The sequence below is a fragment of the Arvicanthis niloticus genome, chromosome 18 (genome assembly GCF_011762505.2).
Source record: "Arvicanthis niloticus isolate mArvNil1 chromosome 18, mArvNil1.pat.X, whole genome shotgun sequence".
NCBI classification, from domain to species: domain Eukaryota; kingdom Metazoa; phylum Chordata; class Mammalia; order Rodentia; family Muridae; genus Arvicanthis; species Arvicanthis niloticus.
This window is the reverse complement of record NC_047675.1, coordinates 36780250-36797792: the sequence shown is the minus strand read 5'-3', so window position 1 is coordinate 36797792 and position 17543 is coordinate 36780250. Positions and strand designations below refer to the sequence as shown.

The window sequence follows — 17543 nt, the reverse complement described above, 5'->3', positions numbered from 1 at the left end:
TCTGTTAGGTGTTACCGTACAAAGGTTAGGTGCGTGTTCTACAATTGAGCTGAACCCCCAACCTTGCCTCCCTTTTGAGAGAGGGTTTCATGTAGCCCAGGCTAGCCTAGTTCTTGCTTTAGAGAAGAGGATAACCTTGATCTTCTGATCCTCCTGCTTCTACAGGAGAGCACCTCTGTGCTCATGCTGGGAACCGTGGACAAATACTCTCCCAACTGAGTTCCCAGCTCTTAAAATATATATATATATATATATATATATATATATATATATATATATATATATATATATATATATTTTTTTTTTAAACAGATTCTCACTAAGCTGCCAAGGCTGACCTTGAACTTGTGGTTTTCCTGTCTCTGTCTCCTGAGTAGCTGGAATTATGGTCACTCATCACCTGCTCCATATGTCAGGGGCCTCTCTAAGCACACTGAAGTTTGAAGGAGGCAGATGTCCGCCCTAACGTCCAGCCAAGGATTGATTGCCTCATTTCCTGGGTGCAAAGTGAGGGTTTTGTTGTTGTTTGTTATTTTGAATTTTGAGGTTTTGAAATATATTTACTTAAAATTTTCATTTCATGTCAGTGTGTGTGTGTGTGTGTGTGTGTGTGTGTGTGTAGGTTAACCTGTAGGAGTCAGTTCTCTCCTTTTACCATGTGGCCCTAAGTTTCAAATTCACGTCATTAGGCGTGGCAGCAGGTGCCTTTACCCACGGAGCCATCTTGATAGTTATTGTTTATCTGTGTGCATGTGTCCTCGTGTGTGCACACGAGTGTGTGGAGGTCCCCTTGTCTACAAAGGCTGAAAGAGATGAATGCGTCTGTCATTCTCAACCTTTCTTTGAAGCAGGGTCCCTCACTGAATCTGGGGCTTGAGTTTTGTCTGAGAGGCTGGAAGCTAACAAGATCCAGCAGTCTTCATGTCTCAGCAGTCTCCCCTTGGAGCTGGGGTTGTACGTATGCAGGAGAGCAAGTTTGGTGTCCCTTTCCCATAGGCCCCTGCACCTGCCAAAGAACAAACAAAGGTTCATCAGAGGCTGAGCTGTCCCCAATCTTCCTAATTTACGATGTTTCCCAGGAGTAAGATTCATGTAAGCTCTGTCTAGTGGGAGGTTAGTGAGCCATTACAGGTAATAAAACAGCTAGGGAGTGTTAGCGTTACCTGATGACAGATCATTCTAATGACAAATTAGAAAGGGAACTGGGTAGGTATTGTGGGTCCTGGCCAAGGCTTAGGAGACGAACTTCTCTCTTTTCCTCTTTAATATTTTACTTAGGTAATATATTCATGTGGTTTAAACCACAGGACAAAGAACAATGTTGGGAAAGTCTCTTCCCACAAACATCCCATAACCACTCAGTCCCTGCCCTTGCCAGGTAGCACTTTCAGAGTACTGTTTCTGACGAGCTTTAACTGGCCCAGAAGGTAACTGAGGAATCCTGTCTTCTATCAGTCTCGTAAGACTTGGCTCCCCAGAACTTCTGGACTGGTAATTCATGCATTTCTCAGCTAATTTTATGATGCTGACAAAAAAGTCTGTTAAATGACAAGGATTATTATTATTATTTCCTGTCAAAAGGCCCGTTGCATTGTAGACTTACTGGAGAGATGACTCCATAAGGAAGACCTCCCTCCACTCTGCCAGAGGTCCTGAGTTTGAACTCTAGTACCCACACCCTGCAGTTCACAAAGCACTTGTAACTCCAGCTCCAGGGGAATTTGACTCTCTCTTCTGGCCTCCGTGGGGCCAGATTCACATTCACAGACACGTATGCTTATATATATATATATATATATATATATATATATATATATATATATATATATATATATATATAATTTAAAAAAGAAAATAAGGGGCCTGGGGAGATGGTTCCGAGTTTGAGTCCCAGCACATACATCTGTTCAGCTCTGAGGGATCAAAGTCTCTGGCCTCTGTAGACACCACATACATACACATAATTATAACTAATAAGAATGAATGTAAAAAAGAAAAATGAGTCTCTTCAGTGTCTCTCCTTCTCCCCCTCCCCCTCCCCTCCCCTCCCCCCTTCTCCTTATGGCTACTCCCCTGACCTCAACCCTTGGGGCCAGTGAACAGTAAACTTAGCCAATAGGAGCTTTCCAATAAACCTGCTTTTAATATAGTATTAAAAAAACTGGAAAAAAGAAAAAGAAATCTTAGAATATTGTAGACTTGAGTAACAAAGATGAACTTTTATTTTAATATTTTATTTATTTTTAACTATGTGACCGTGTGTATGTCTATGTGTGGGTATATGCAGATGAGCACAGGTGCCCATAAGGACTAGAAGGGGACCTCAGATTCCACAACACTCACAATGGACATGGTTGTGAGCTGTTCCACACGGCTGGGAAGGAAACTGGAGCTTTCGGTGCATGTATGAAGGCAGGAGACGGTTCTCTCTTTCTGGTCCTCAGGCCTGGCAGTAAATGCTTTCACTGGATGAGCCATCTCATTGGCTTAGACCATCTTCCTTTAAAGATGCATTGTTTGAGAGAAAACTCCAAGCCGCCAGTCTTTTACTTTGGGGTGTGAATTATCCTAACAGACTCCTTTTCACAGATATATGAACTCTGCTGAACAGTTTGCAACTAGAATTCACACGGCCCTGTGCTTCATTTTAGTGTCGATAATCCGTTGTGCTCCCTACTGTGGTGACCAGGGACTGCTTGCCTTCTTCTCAGTCTGTTATCAGGAAGCATGAAGAGTCATCTTGCCCGAGTGGCTTTCTGCAGGTGTGGATTACACGTGCAGGGTGGGTTCCCAATCTTGGGTAGCTAGGTATCTGCTTTAGCAATTCTGAGAGATGCTGCCAACTCTTCCTCCACAAAACTACACATCAGTCAGCTTTGGGAGAGAAATTACCATTTGTTCCCTCAATGGGTTCTGTTGCCAGGTGCCTGGCTCTGTACCCATCTGATAACTGAATGATAATGATCCGATATGGCTTTCATTTGAAGGTGTTATGAAAGAACTTTAATTTATAGTGTATTTAAGCACTATTGATGACTATCTACTGCGTTAGCTTCTGAGGTAGCATGAGCATGAGTCTACTCACCTCAGATGGGCTGAAGGGATGACCCATGCAAGTCTGGCTTGATGAGCCAGTGGGTTTATTGGGCTTATTTACAGGTACATGAATGAGAATTTAGGGCATATAGGAGCATGGGTGACCCCAAAACAGCTGTGTCACCAAACAATCTCACTCGGCATGGTTGACAATTTCTCCATGGTTCAATGGATGGCATCTCCTTTCTGTTAAGCTTTCATTCACTGTGCACCAGCATCTCCAGAGACCACATACAGCTGGGCCAGTCACAGACAAATGGGAAGAGGGCAGGAGAGAATGTCTGGGGTCTCTGATGAAAGTCTAATGACACCCCGCCCCGGCTCCTCCTTTCTCCTTCCCATTCTGCCCCTCTCCAGACAGGCTCTTAAGTATCCTTGCCTGGAATTTAGTGTGTACCTCATGTAGCCAAGGATGACCTTGAACTTCTGATCCTTACCTGGTAGTCTTGTACACTTAAGTGTGAATTATTCCTTCTACTCCATTGTACAGTTGTTACAATGATCGTAGGTGGGCACCAACATACCCAGTTTATGCCCTGCTGGAGATCAAACCCAGAGCGCCAGGTATGCACCCTTATTCACATTGTTTACTTATTTCAGAAATAGAAGTGTTGGCTTTTCTCCTTTATTACTGGGAGCTCTTTACATCTGGGACCAGTCTTTTGTTTTGGATACAGTTGCTCCCAAATGTAGCCTTTCCGTCTCTTCCCTTTTTCTTAGAAAGAAATAAAACTTATTGGGTATTCTCCAAGGGCAGAGAGCTGGGTAGTAACAAGGAATACTGCCTGCAACTCCCCTCTCCACACTCTGGAGTACACAATTATTCTTTATGTTGCATTGGTAGGGGGTGTGTGCTTGACACACAACACATGTAGAGGTCAGAGCACAACGTACAGAAGTAAGTTCTCTCCTTCTATGCTGCAGGTCCTAGGGATTGAACTGAAGTTACCAGGCTTGGCAGCACACACCTAGTCAGTCTGTCCTGCACAAATTTATATTTTTACATAGTCAAATGACTCTTCACTGATTACTTTAAAATGTTTAATCTTAGATACCAAAGCCTTCCTAGTTTTCAGATGACGGAAACATGCCTTGTGTTTTCTTCTGTTATTTTTACATTCAAAATTTTTATCCATTTGGAATGCTTCCTGGCTTGCAGCAGGAGAAAGAGCCTCCTGGGTTTCTTCCCAGATGGCTCTCTTTTCTTTGCTATGTGGAGAAGATGTTTAATAAGTTATTTTTCATAACCCCATCTTTTCTCATAGAAATTTGAATGTGTTTCAGAAACTGCTGTTCTTTACCTTGGAATCTGCCCATTCGTTCTCATTCATGGTCTTTGCTTATGTGCTTGTTTTTGTTTTATTGTATGTTTGCTGTCTGCAGGGATGTCCGTGCACCATGTGTGTGCCTGTGCATAAGGAGGCCAGCAGAGGGTGTCAGAGTCCCCAGGACTGTTACAGAGGGTTGTTAACCATGTGGGTGCTGGGAATTGAACCCTTCAGTTGTTCTTTCTTTTCTTTTCTTTCTTTCTTTTTCTCTTCTTCTTCTTCTTCTTCTTCTTCTTCTTCTTCTTCTTCTTCTTCTTCTTCTTCTTCTTCTTCTTCTTCTTCTTCTTCTTCTTCTTCTTCTTCTTCTTTTTTGAGACAGAGTCCCACTATGTAGAATGTGTCCTAGACCTCACTATGTAGACCAGACTGGCTTCAAACTCACAGCAATCACCTGCCTCAGCCTCCTCAATGCTGGAAGTAAAGGCAAGTGCCACCCACATCTAGCATGTTCCTATTTTTTTGTCTACTAAAAAAATATTTATTTATTTATTTATTTATTTATTTATTTTGTTTGTTTGTTTGTTTTCTCAAGACAGGGTTTCTCTATGTAACAGAACTCTAGCTGTCCTGGATTCACTTTGTAGACCAGGCTGGCCTTGAACTCAGATATCTGCCTGCCTATGTCTTCTGAGTGCTAGGATTAAAGGCGTGTCCTGCCACACCTGGCTTAAAGGTTTATAATAGCATTAATAGATTAAAGGCAGTGGTGGCACATGCTTTTAATCCCAGCACTTGGGAGGCAGAGGCAGGCAGATTTCTGAGTTCAAAGCCAGCCTGGTCTACAGAGTGAGTTCCAGGACAGCCAGAGATACACAGAGAAACCCTGTCTTGGAAAAAAAAAGGTTTATAATATTTAAGATATATATCTTATTAGATATTTTTCTTGAGTTCTTTTAGGCTAGTCTGATCTATTCTTTTTGCTCCTAAGTGTTAGAATCTAGTATTTAATTATATATATTGTAGCCTGACTTTTGGTTTGTGGTTTTTTTTTTTCTTCTTCCACCCTTTCAACCCCCTAACATCAAATAGGAGAGAGAAAGAATAGAGATGACAGCTTCTGGAGTCAGTTCTCTGCTTCCATCATAGGCTCTGGGGACTGGCTCAGGCTGCCTGTCAGGCTTGTTCTGAGCCAGCTGGACCTTTGCTTGTGTAGGTATTTTCGTCTGACTTCTCACTGTATTTGTGATGATCTTGGATGTTCTAGACTGATAGTCATATTACCTGTAATGGGAGTAATTTCACTTCCTCCTATTATGTTTTTATTTTGCCTGTGTGACTACGTTGGCCTGTCTGTACTGTGCTGTTCCGGTCCCTAGTGAAAATTCTAATGGTTCTAAATTAAGTCAAATTCTAGTCTTTGTCTGAGGCGCATACCTTTCATCCTGTTAAGAAAGTACCCATCAGGTGCACAACTCTCTTGCAGGGATTTGGATTTGGTTCCCAGTGTCCATGTTGGACAATTCACAAGTGCCTGTGACTCTAACTCCAAGGGATCTTGACGCCCCCTCCTGGTCTCCTTGGGTACTACATGCACCTGCATAAGCCTATACTCACACACATATACACATAATTTAAAATAATAAAAACAAAAATCTAAAAACATGGAATTACCTATTAATCCAAACTTCTATCGGGAAAGGATGCTAGTTTTTTTAAAGCACTTGCTCCACACACTACAAATATGCTAAGGCCTATTACTATGTTACATGACAAGGTTTCTTAATATTGAGCATCCTGTACTCCTGGAATAAATTCCTTTCTGTTCTTTAGTGTCCTGCGTTACTCATCTGGAGAGGCTCTTTTGACTGAGTCATTAACCACTGTGGACTGCTCTGCAGGCACATGCAGAGTTGGTAACTGTACACTACCTCTGCCCTGAAGTAAGCAGCTACCAGTTTGAGCCCTCCTAGGAATCCCCAGCACCTGCTCCTTCCAGGAGTGGAGAATGGACAGAGAGAACTGGAATTGCCCGCCAGCTTAGGAACCTCTGTCTGAGTCTCAGCTCAGCCATTCCTAGCTCAGCATCTTGGTTTCGTTAAATGTCATCTTAAACCCCAGAGAGTATAGCCCAAGAGCCCGCATCCTGTACACTCTGTTCTGTTTATGCTTTGGAGGATGTCCCAACAGGCGTGGAGTCTCTGGTCTGTTCTCAGATTAGGAGTTATTGCTGTAATTGTCTCAGGAAGAACAAAATGTGGGAAAATGGTTAAAGGATCTGACTTGTAAACAAAGAAAAGCCTTTGGGTCCTCAGTCACATCTCAGCATGTGGCTCTCACTCAGCTGGATGTCCCAGAGGTTAAGACAGCAGGGTAGGGGCTAGAGAGATGGCCCAGAGGTTAAGAATACAAATTTCTCCTGCAGGGGACCTGAGTTAGGTTCTCGGCACCCACAATGGGAAGTTCACAACCACACAATTCCAGCTCCAGGGGGTCCTTCTTCTAGACCCTGCAGACACCTGTTCACACACACACACATGCACACACAAATATACATACTTTTTTTAAAAGTTTAAATCTTCAAAAAGGACAGTGCCTGTAATCCCATTAAATGACAGAAGCAGAGGTCCGAGAGTTTGAAGGCAGTCTGGCTATGTGGCGAGACCCTTTTATAAGATCAGAATGAAGAAGCTGGTGTTTTTCGGGCTGTTCGAGCTGAACTCACTGCGCTGCCCCTGACTGGGACACATTAGTCTCCCCTCCCTCCATTTCCTCATCAGAGCTAGAAGGTTGTAAGTTCCTCCCTCAGGCTTTGTCGTGGAATGCAGTGAGGTTAGAGTTCCTGCTTGGAAAATTCCCCCAGTATGTGGAAGGCTGCCAGCAAATGCAGCAAGGAGGCTTTGTGTGGATAGCACACCCAGTAGAGGTCTGGGCTAGGGTAGTCTATGCCTCCAATGTCCTCTGACTTTGGCTGACTCTATTCTCATGTAGACATGTGCAGAGTATGCTGAGACAGGCGATGGGCCAGTTCTCAGGGTCGGGGTTTTCACCATGACGCCAAAGGAGAGCCTTTAAGAAGATTACTCCCAGGCCTGTATTAATGCCTCAGTGGTTTAGAGAATGTTCGGCTCTTCCAGAGGCCCAGAGTTCAGTTCCCAGCACCCTCATTTTTGGTGACTCTCAACTGCCTGTAACCCCAATTTTAAGGACCCAGCCCCCACACATTCACACAAACGAAACATCAAAATTAATCTCTTGAGGGCTAGAAGGAATGGCTGAGCATTTGAGAGTGCTTGTTGCTCTGCCAGAGGCCTTGAGCTGTGTTCCCAGCACCCACATGGTGGCTCACAACTGTCTGTAGCTCCAGTTCCAGTGGGACATTTTACATCTGAGGTGCAGCGGGCATACTGGCTAAGGAAATATGTCTAAGACTTTTTTTTTTTTTTTTTTTTTTTTTGTTTTTCGAGACAGGGTTTCTCTGTGTAGCCCTGGCTGTCCTGGAACTCACTCTGTAGACCAGGCTGGCCTCGAACTCAGAAATCCACCTGCTTCTGCCTCCCAAGTGCGTGTAAGACATTTTTAAGATTTATTTATTTTATTATTTTATACACATGACTATTCTGCCTACATGTATGTAAGTGTGCGGCATGCCTGCTTGGTGCCCACCAAGGTCAGAAGAGGGCATCAGGGAGCATGAGGAAATGGGCCAGGTCAGGCTTAGCAGCACACAGAGAGGGCTACCTCCAAATTTCTGTGCAACACTGGACTCTATACCCCAAAAGCTGTTCTGTCAGACTGGAGGGAGCACCAGCCGGTTGAGGCCTCAGCAGCTCTCTGATTCATTCCAATGAGCTCCTGTTTATTTTTAAGTTCAGAAGTATAGCTTACTTAAAATAAAGCCTGGAGGACTGTTCAATTTGCTAGCGTGGTACGGTAATACAGACCGTGAACTTGATAGCTTATTATAGCAACACAGCTGTGTTCTCTCACAGGTCTGGAGGCAAGAGATTCACAGTCAGAGTGTCAATGGGACTCTGTTCTTTCTGCAGACTGGAGGTGGGGGGGGCAGCTTCCTGTGGTTTCAGCAGCTCCTGGTACTTGTGTGTGAACTCTCCCTTGGAGTGTGTTAGGGTGGAGTTCACTGCCTATCTAGTAATGGCATCCTGACAATTATGTAACATCCACTCCAGACAAGACATGGAACATTCTCAGTGTCCCACAAAGTTCTCTCATTTCTCTTTCAAGCCAGCTCCAACCAGCACTGGCCCAACTGTTACTACAGTTGGTATCTATGACTACAGATAAGCTTTAAGAAAAACCAAGCCGGGGCGGATTTCTGAGTTCGAGGCCAGCCTGGTCTACAGAGTGAGTTCCAGGACAGCCAGGGCTACACAGAGAAACCCTGTCTCGAAAAAAAAAAAAAAAAGAAAAAGAAAAAGAAAGAGAAAGAAAAGAAAAACAAAACACCTATTCTTACATTCCAGTAAATGCAGAAAGCATGCGATCTTTTACATCTGGCTTCTTTTCCAGATGTTTTTGAGCTTCATTCATATTGTTGCTTGGGGAAGCAATGGCGGCCGGAGCGTGAAGTGACTGGTCCCGTTTTATCCTCAGATGAGACACAGAGAGGTGAATGGTGTTGTTTAACTTGCTCTCCCCTTTTTATTTAGTGGAGGATCCAAGACTTCTGGATAGAGCCACTCACGTGTAGGGCAGGTCTTCTCACCTCAGCTAGCCTAACCTAGAAAAGCCTTCCCAGATGTGCCCAAGAGATCTGTTTCCATGGTGATGCTAAACCCAGGTTGCTGACAAGATTAACCAGCATGGGCATACCCTCTATATAGCAACAAATGCATATTTGGTTTTCAATTTTACTTTTAGGTTTTTTTTAACGTGTGCATGTGTTCATGTGTGTGTACATGTGCATGTGTGGGTGAAGGTGCTTATGTACATGTGTACACATGCCTATAGAGGTCACAGGTTGAAGTCAGTTGTCTTCCTCTTGCTTTCCACTTTACGTGTGGTGTGTGTGTGTGTGTATGTGTGTGTGTGTGTGTGTGTGTGTGTGTGTGTGTGCGTGAGCGTGCATGCAGGTGCACATACTTGTGCGTACTCCTGAGGCCAGGGGTTAAAGCTGAGCACCTTTCCCTTCTGCTTCTTATATTATTTCTTAAGCACGAGGCTCTCAGTGAACCTGGAGCTCACTGATTGGCTATGGAGCCCTCTGGGCTCCTCCTGCCTCTGCTTCCTGGGGCTCCCCCAGGAACTGTCTTCGTTTATCTCCTGTGACTGTTGGCACCCTGATCCTCTCCATCATGTAACTACTTAGACAATTTCCTCAAAACATGGCTCATGCGCCATGGTCAGTTTAGATAGTGTTCCATGGATCCTGGATCTTGTTGTAAATAAGAGTGAATGTATCTGGGCAGGATGGTGCATCCCTGTAGCCCCAACATTTAGAGGCTGAGGCAGGAGGATCACAACTTCTAGGCCAGTCTGGGGGCTACATAGTGTCTCAAAAACCCTAAACCAGATATCACGGCAGCTCAGCTGGTAAACGTGATTTCCATGCAAGCCTGGCACTTGACTTCCATCCCTGCAATCCGCAGTGGCAGGCAGGACAGAACCAGCTCCCGAAAGTTGTCCTCTTACCACTCCACATGCCTGCACATGCTCACCCTCACGTGCATGCGTCATAGAGAGACACATGAATGATAAATACAATAAAAAGGCAAAAAGCAAACAACCAGCGAAAGCAAGCAACGGGAACACACTGAAATCCCTTCCTCATTCGTTTTTACCTTTTCCTTTCCGGGATGCAGCTGGTATCCTGGTGCTGGAGATATTGACGTCTAAGGCTAGATTGTAGTGAATTGTAGTGAAACCGTATGTATTTCTGGACCATTAGAACATCCTTCATTTCAGCTCATTAGATTCCAGCCACGCCCACACTTTCAGTCATGGCCACCAACTGTCTCTAGTGGTTTTGCCAAATGTCTTGAGGGGGGCCTGGGAACTGATACGCTATGGAAAAGATCAGCCAGTGCTAACTTTTTTAAAAGTGGTATTTCTTTTGTGTGGTGGGTGGGTGCATGCGTGTTTTCAATAAATTCCAACCATAGTACTAATTATATATACTATATTAGTACTATATTATATATACTATATTAGTACTATATTATATATACTATATTAGTACTATATTATATATACTATATTAGTACTATATTATATATACTATATTAGTACTATATTATATATACTATATTAGTACTATATTATATATACTATATTAGTACTATATTATATATACTATATTAGTACTATATTATATATACTATATTAGTACTATATTATATATACTATATTAGTACTATATTATATATACTATATTAGTACTATATTATATATACTATATTAGTACTATATTATATATACTATATTAGTACTATATTATATATACTATATTAGTACTATATTATATATACTATATTAGTACTATATTATATATACTATATTAGTACTATATTATATATACTATATTAGTACTATATTATATATACTATATTAGTACTATATTATATATACTATATTAGTACTATATTATATATACTATATTAGTACTATATTATATATACTATATTAGTACTATATTATATATACTATATTAGTACTATATTATATATACTATATTAGTACTATATTATATATACTATATTAGTACTATATTATATATACTATATTAGTACTATATTATATATACTATATTAGTACTATATTATATATACTATATTAGTACTATATTATATATACTATATTAGTACTATATTATATATACTATATTAGTACTATATTATATATACTATATTAGTACTATATTATATATACTATATTAGTACTATATTATATATACTATATTAGTACTATATTATATATACTATATTAGTACTATATTATATATACTTTATTAGTACTATATTATATATACTATATTAGTACTATATTATATATACTATATTAGTACTATATTATATATACTTTATTAGTACTATATTATATATACTATATTAGTACTATATTATATATACTATATTAGTACTATATTATATATACTATATTAGTACTATATTATATATACTATATTAGTACTATATTATATATACTATATTAGTACTATATATATATATTTTTGAGACAGGGTTTCTCTGTGTAGTCCTGGCTGTCCTGGAACTCACTCTGTAGACCAGGCTGGCCTCGAACTCAGAAATCCGCCTGCCTCTGCCTCCCAAGTGCTGGGATTAAAGGCGTGCGCCACCACTGCCCGGCCAGTACTAATATATTTTAACACCTCTAATTCCTTTTGGACCCTGGACCCAGGGGCTTACCTGATTAGAGTCACTCCAGGGGCTGATGAGGTAGCTCAGGAGCAAGTCAGCCGGCCAAAGTCCGATCCCAGGATGCCTATGATGAAAGAAGATAATTGACACCCACAAATTGTCCTCTGACCCCCACACATGCGCTGCGGCCTGCACATGCTCCCCCTTAACACGAATAATAAAAGAATGTCATAAAGGATTAACCGGGGTACAGTAGCCTGTGCAGTTAATACCCAGCACCTATGAGGCAAAGGCAGGCAGATGTCTGTGATTTCAAGGCCAGTCTGACTTATAATAAAGAGTTCTAGGCTAGTAAGGGCTGCACAGGCTCTGTCTAAAAGGGAAAAAAAATCACTCCAGTGGCTGGGAATTTTCTGAATAAAGTCATCGGCGGTGTAGAACCCAGTCAATCTAGGCCTGAGAAGCAGCTGCTTGGGAATAAACCTCATGGGCCTGAATCCTATCAGATATCAGAGGAAAGCCAGATCTAGGTGGAAAGAGCACTCATCTCAGACATGTTGGCAAAGCTATGATCTGCTGCTGCCTCAGCTTGCCTGGCGGGAAAGGACTCAACTGGAAAACCAAATGAGTTAGAAGAGGCCACTCAGCAGCTTGTCCTGAGTGATGAGAGCGTCAGCAGTGAGTGCAGACAGCACGGACGGACTTCCGTCCCGTCCGAAGTCACAGCAGATGTCAGAGTTGCGGTTACCTCTGGACTCAGGCAGGTAGAAGTGGAGAGCAGAGCCCGCAAGATGGCTTAGTGGGTAGAGAGTACTTGCCTCTCAATCCTAAGAGACTTGAATTTGATCCCTGGAACCCATCTAAAGGTGGAAGGAGAGAACGGATCTCATGAAGCTGTCCTCTGATCTTCATACTCTTGTTGGTGTGCATATGCACACACGTGTGCACACAGACACACACATATGCATACAGAGACTCACAGAGACACAGATACACACACACAGACAGACACACACAGACAAACATACAGAGACACACACAGACATACAAACACACAGAGACACAGCACACATGCAGACACATACAAACACATACATACACACACACAGATGCAAACACACACAGCACACACATAGACACACACAGAGAGACACACTCACACTAGTAGTAGCCATAAATGAAACTGCAGAAGCAGCAGGCAGAGGAACCACACCATGGTCTTCAGGCAGCAGAACACGGGTCATGTGCTATAGATTAGTCTTACTTTTGGTTTTGTTTCGGTTTGTTTGGTTTTGCAAGACACAGTTTCTCTGTGTTACAGTCCTGGCTATCCTGGATCTTGTTCTATACCCCAAGGCTGATCTTGAACTCACAGGGGTATACCTGCCTCTGCCCTCCTGAGTGCTGAGATTAAAGGCATCGCTTAACTTAGATTTGTTTTTTGAGATAGAGTCTCACTATATAGCCTACCAAGAACCAAGCAGCATTCAAACCAGAAGTTCAGAGAGTTTCCTATAGCACTGAGTGATGAACGTGCACGTGGTGTGTGTGTGTGTGTGTGTGTGTGTGTGTGTGTGTGTGTGTGTATGCAGGTGCAGATGTCTTGTGTGCACACACTTGAGGAAGTCAGAGATCAAAGCTAGGTGCCACCCTCATTTGAGCACCATCTAAGTTTTTGAGACAGGATCTCTTACTGAATCTGGAATTCATCCATTTGGCCAGATTACTTGGCTAGTTAGCTCAGAGTCCTGCCATCTATGTTTTCCTAGCATTAATATTACAGGCACACACCCTGTGTGGGGCTGGGTGGGTGGGGGGGGGGGCGGGTGTATGTGCTGTGGGGCGGTCTCTGCAGACACCTGTGCTGGCAAGAAGGCAATCTGGTTCAACACGAGTCGGGGTTGGATCAGACTTCTGGAGTCTGACACCGGCAGCTCATTCAGGCACATTTACACACAGCACAATTCTGGAGAAACATTTCCTGATGCTAATGTACTCACTCAGTCCTGTGTGTACAACAAAGCTTAAGACATGATTACACTGAGGCCTTTTACAAACCCATAAAGATGGGTTCTGGTGCCTCAGAAACCATGTTTGAGATAAGGGTCTAGGGAGAATGATTGAGACAAACATTAAGAGTCCGTGGGAGTCAGGTGTGGCCTACAGGTGGTTCTACAGACAGCACAGAGGTCACCCAGGCTGTTGTAAAGGATGTGTGACATCTCCCATAAAGACAGGTTCTATTGACCGAGAGACAGTGCTCAAGATAAAAATCTAGGGAGAGGAGTCTGGGAGATTCGGGCGTGGCAGGCCCTACAGATGGTACATATCACCAGGCTTACTAGCTACATCCATTCCCAGCTTTCTGAGTAGAAAGCAAGTAAATATACCCTTTGTTGAGGAGACACTCTGGTTTCCCTAAAACACCTATATGTGAGCACAAGAACCTGGAGCCCTCTAAAGCACCTACTCCACACCTGGCTTTATTAAAAAAAAAAAAAAAAAAAAAAGATTTATTTATGTGAGTACACTGTTGCTATCTTCAGCCACACCAGAAGAGGGCATCTGATTATTGCAGATGGTTATGAGCCACCATGTGGTTGCTGGGAAGTGAACTCAGGACCTCTGGAAGAGCAGTCAGTGCTCTTAACCGCTGAGCCATCTCTCCAGCCCTGGATTTAAATAAAAAGAATGTATTTCTATATGCATGAGGGTTTGCCTGAATGTTTGTGTATGCATTGCCTGCTTGCCTGGTGCCTGCAAAAGCTAGAGCAGAGCACGGAATCCCCTGAAACTAGAGTTGACTGTTGTCAAGCTACCATATAGGTACTGGGAACTGAACTTGGGCCTTTGCAAGAAAAGCAAGCTCTCGCTGGGCAGTGGTGGCGCATGCCTTTTTAATCCCAGCACTTGGGAGGCAGAGGCAGGCAGATTTCTGAGTTCAAGGCTGGCCTGGTCTACAGAGTTAGTTCTAGGACAGCCAGGACTACACAGAGAAACCCTGTCTCAAAAACAAACAAACAAACAAACAAACAAGAAAAACAAGCTCTCCTAACTATTGGGCCATCTCTCCACCTCTAGATTTATTTTTTGAGGCAGGGTTTCATGTAGCCCAGGCTGGCCTTGAAACTATATGTAGCCTAGGATAACCTTAAACTCCTGGTCCTCCTGCCTCCACTTCCCAAGTGCTAGTATTATAGGTATGCACCACCATGCCCCGTTTATGCGGTGCTGGGGATCAAACCCATGGCCTCACGAATGCTCAGCAAGCACTTTACCAAAGGACTTTCAAAAAACATTTAAAGATGTGCATTTGCCACTGGATGAGAACTTGTTCAAGCCTGGAGGGGCCTGTAATGGCAGAGGGCAAGGAAACTATGAAGACTTCTAGACTTACATCAGCAGGACAGGAACCTACTAGAAAGAGTTCTCATTAGCTTCATGATAACAAAAACCTGGACACGAAAGTGAATAATAGACACGTTGGAAAAATAACCTGGCTGTTTCTTATAGTTCAGTCTCCAGCAACCCCATGATTCTGTGCTGCTCTCAGGAGACAGAAAAATACTCACACAGAAAGGCCTTCTCCTGGTTCTATTTTTCACCAGCATATAAAATACTGGAGGCCGGGTAACCTATAAAGGAGAGATAATGTCAGGAGTGGTGGTACATGCCTGGAATCTAGCACTGGGAGGCTGAGGAGAGAGGATCATGAGTCTGAGGCCAACCTTAGACGGCAAGACTCTGTTTAACCCAGACCAGCAAGCAATCCAACTGGCCAAAGACAAACAGGAATAAGGAAAGGGAAAGGAAGAGAAAGGGAAGAGAAGCCGGGCAGTGGTGGCACACGCCTTTTTAATCCCAGCACTTGGGAGGCAGAGGCAGGCGGATTTCTGAGTTCGAGGCCAGCCTGGTCTACAGAGTGAGTTCCAGGACAGCCAGGGCTACAGAGAAACCCTGTCCAAAAGAGAGAGAGAGAGAGAGAGAGAGAGAGAGAGAGAGAAAGAGACAGAGAGAGACAGAGAGAGAGAAAGGGAAGAGAAGGTTGACCAGCCTTATTTAGCACATAGCTTTTGAGGTTCAAGGGCACAGCATCAGCAATGGCTGAGCTCTGCTGAGGGGGGGAGGGGCTGCCCTTGTTCTTTTATAACAATCCTTTCTCCCAGAAGCAAACTAGGATCTCATGAGAACATAAATTCCTTCCCAAAGTGGTGGTTTTTACTCCCCCCTCTTTCTTTTTGATACTAATCCAGTCTGGCTTCTACTTTACTATGTAGCCCAGGCTGGCCTCAAACTCCTGACCATTCTGCCTCAGCTCCCTGAGCACTGGTATTGCAGGGGCCTGCTACCACCCCTGATTATTAGGCTACACATTTGAAAGATTTACCATCTCCCAGCATTGAGAGCTGGGGATGTTTGCAGAGCCAAGCTTCCAAGTGCATCCCTGGGAGACAGACCGAAACCATGTCCAGACCGTAACAACCTATGTACATTGTGAATTGCAGCTTTGACCATAATTGCAAAACCTTGGGAGCCACTCTAATACCCATTAAACGGCAAGTGCAGAAACAGATTGTTGCACAATGGGCCGCCGCTCAGACAGGAAAGGAACACACCACCAACACCCTCACCAGCATGGCGACTCCCCAAAGCATCTGCCAAGTGAGAAATAACAGGACAGCGAGGACAATGAACTATCTGATTCCACTATAGAAGATTCTAGGAAAAGTCAAACTCTAAAGATAGAAGCCAGATTAGTACAGAAGACTGGCTGCAAAGAGGTCCAAGGGAACTTTGGGAGTGATAGAAATCTTCTACATGTTCTTTTTTTAAAAAAAGATTTGTTTTATTTATGTGTGTGTTTGTGTCCGCCATGTGAGCGCAGGTGCCCTTGGAGGTCAGAGGAAGGTGATGGTGGAGTTGTAGGGAATTGTAAAAGACTCACCAGGGGAGCTGAGACTCAAATTCAGAGCTGCTTTAAGAGCAACAAGTGCTCTTAACTGCAGAGCCAAATCTCTGGCCCCAAATAGTGTACATTTTCAAACTTGTCCACTTGGAGGGCGAGCTCTACTTCATATCAATTGTACCTCAATCAGCCTTAAAAAAATAAAAATAGCTTCAGGGGGGCTGGAGAGATGGCTCAGTGGTTAAGAGCACTAATAGTTCTACCAGAGGTCCTGAGTTCAATTCCCAGCAATCGCATGGTGGCTCACAACCATCTGTAATGGGATCGAATACCCTCTTCTGGTGTGTCTAAAGACATAGACAGTGTCTTTACTCACTCACATACATTAAATAAAGAAATAAATCTTTAAAAAAAATAGCTTCAGTAAATTGAAATAAGCAGCTAATGAGGATGCAGCCATCATGAAGACAAAGGAACCATGTAGACCAGGAGGGTCATGACCCATGACTACCTCAGAAGACACAAATAGTCAGGGCCTGGAGAGATGGCCCAGCAGTTTAGAACACTTGCTGCTCTTGCAGAAGATCTGAGTTTGGTTCTTTTCGTTCCCAGAATCTTCTATATCATCAGATGGCTCACAATCACCTGTAACCCCAGTTCTAAGGCATCCAATGCCCTCTGTCCTCACGAGTACTTGTCTGTGCATATACGACACACATACATATACTTAGGCACATGCATATATATATATATATATATATATATATATATATATACATATATACAGTAAAATTAATAAATAAATACAATTTTTTTAAATCACATGCATAGATGTTTAGTCTACATGTCTGTCTGTCTGTGCACTACAAGTGTGAAGTGCCAAAAGACAGCAGAAGAGACCATCAACTCCTCAGGGACTAGAGTTACAGATTGTTGTGA

General features: G+C 42.9%; 1 protein-coding gene across 3 annotated transcripts in view; it reads left to right on the top strand.

The window, feature by feature from the left end:
• The window catches only part of Il34 (interleukin 34), a 62428-nt gene that overhangs the window by 22925 nt on the left and 21960 nt on the right, over window positions 1–17543 (top strand). The window contains exon 2 of one of the 3 annotated variants that reach the window (XM_076915893.1): window positions 2652–2762. The exons of the other annotated variants lie outside the window; for them this stretch is intronic. The gene's annotated coding sequence lies outside the window, so the exon portion shown is untranslated. The remainder of the gene's footprint in view (window positions 1–2651; window positions 2763–17543) is intronic. 3 annotated transcript variants of the gene reach the window in all.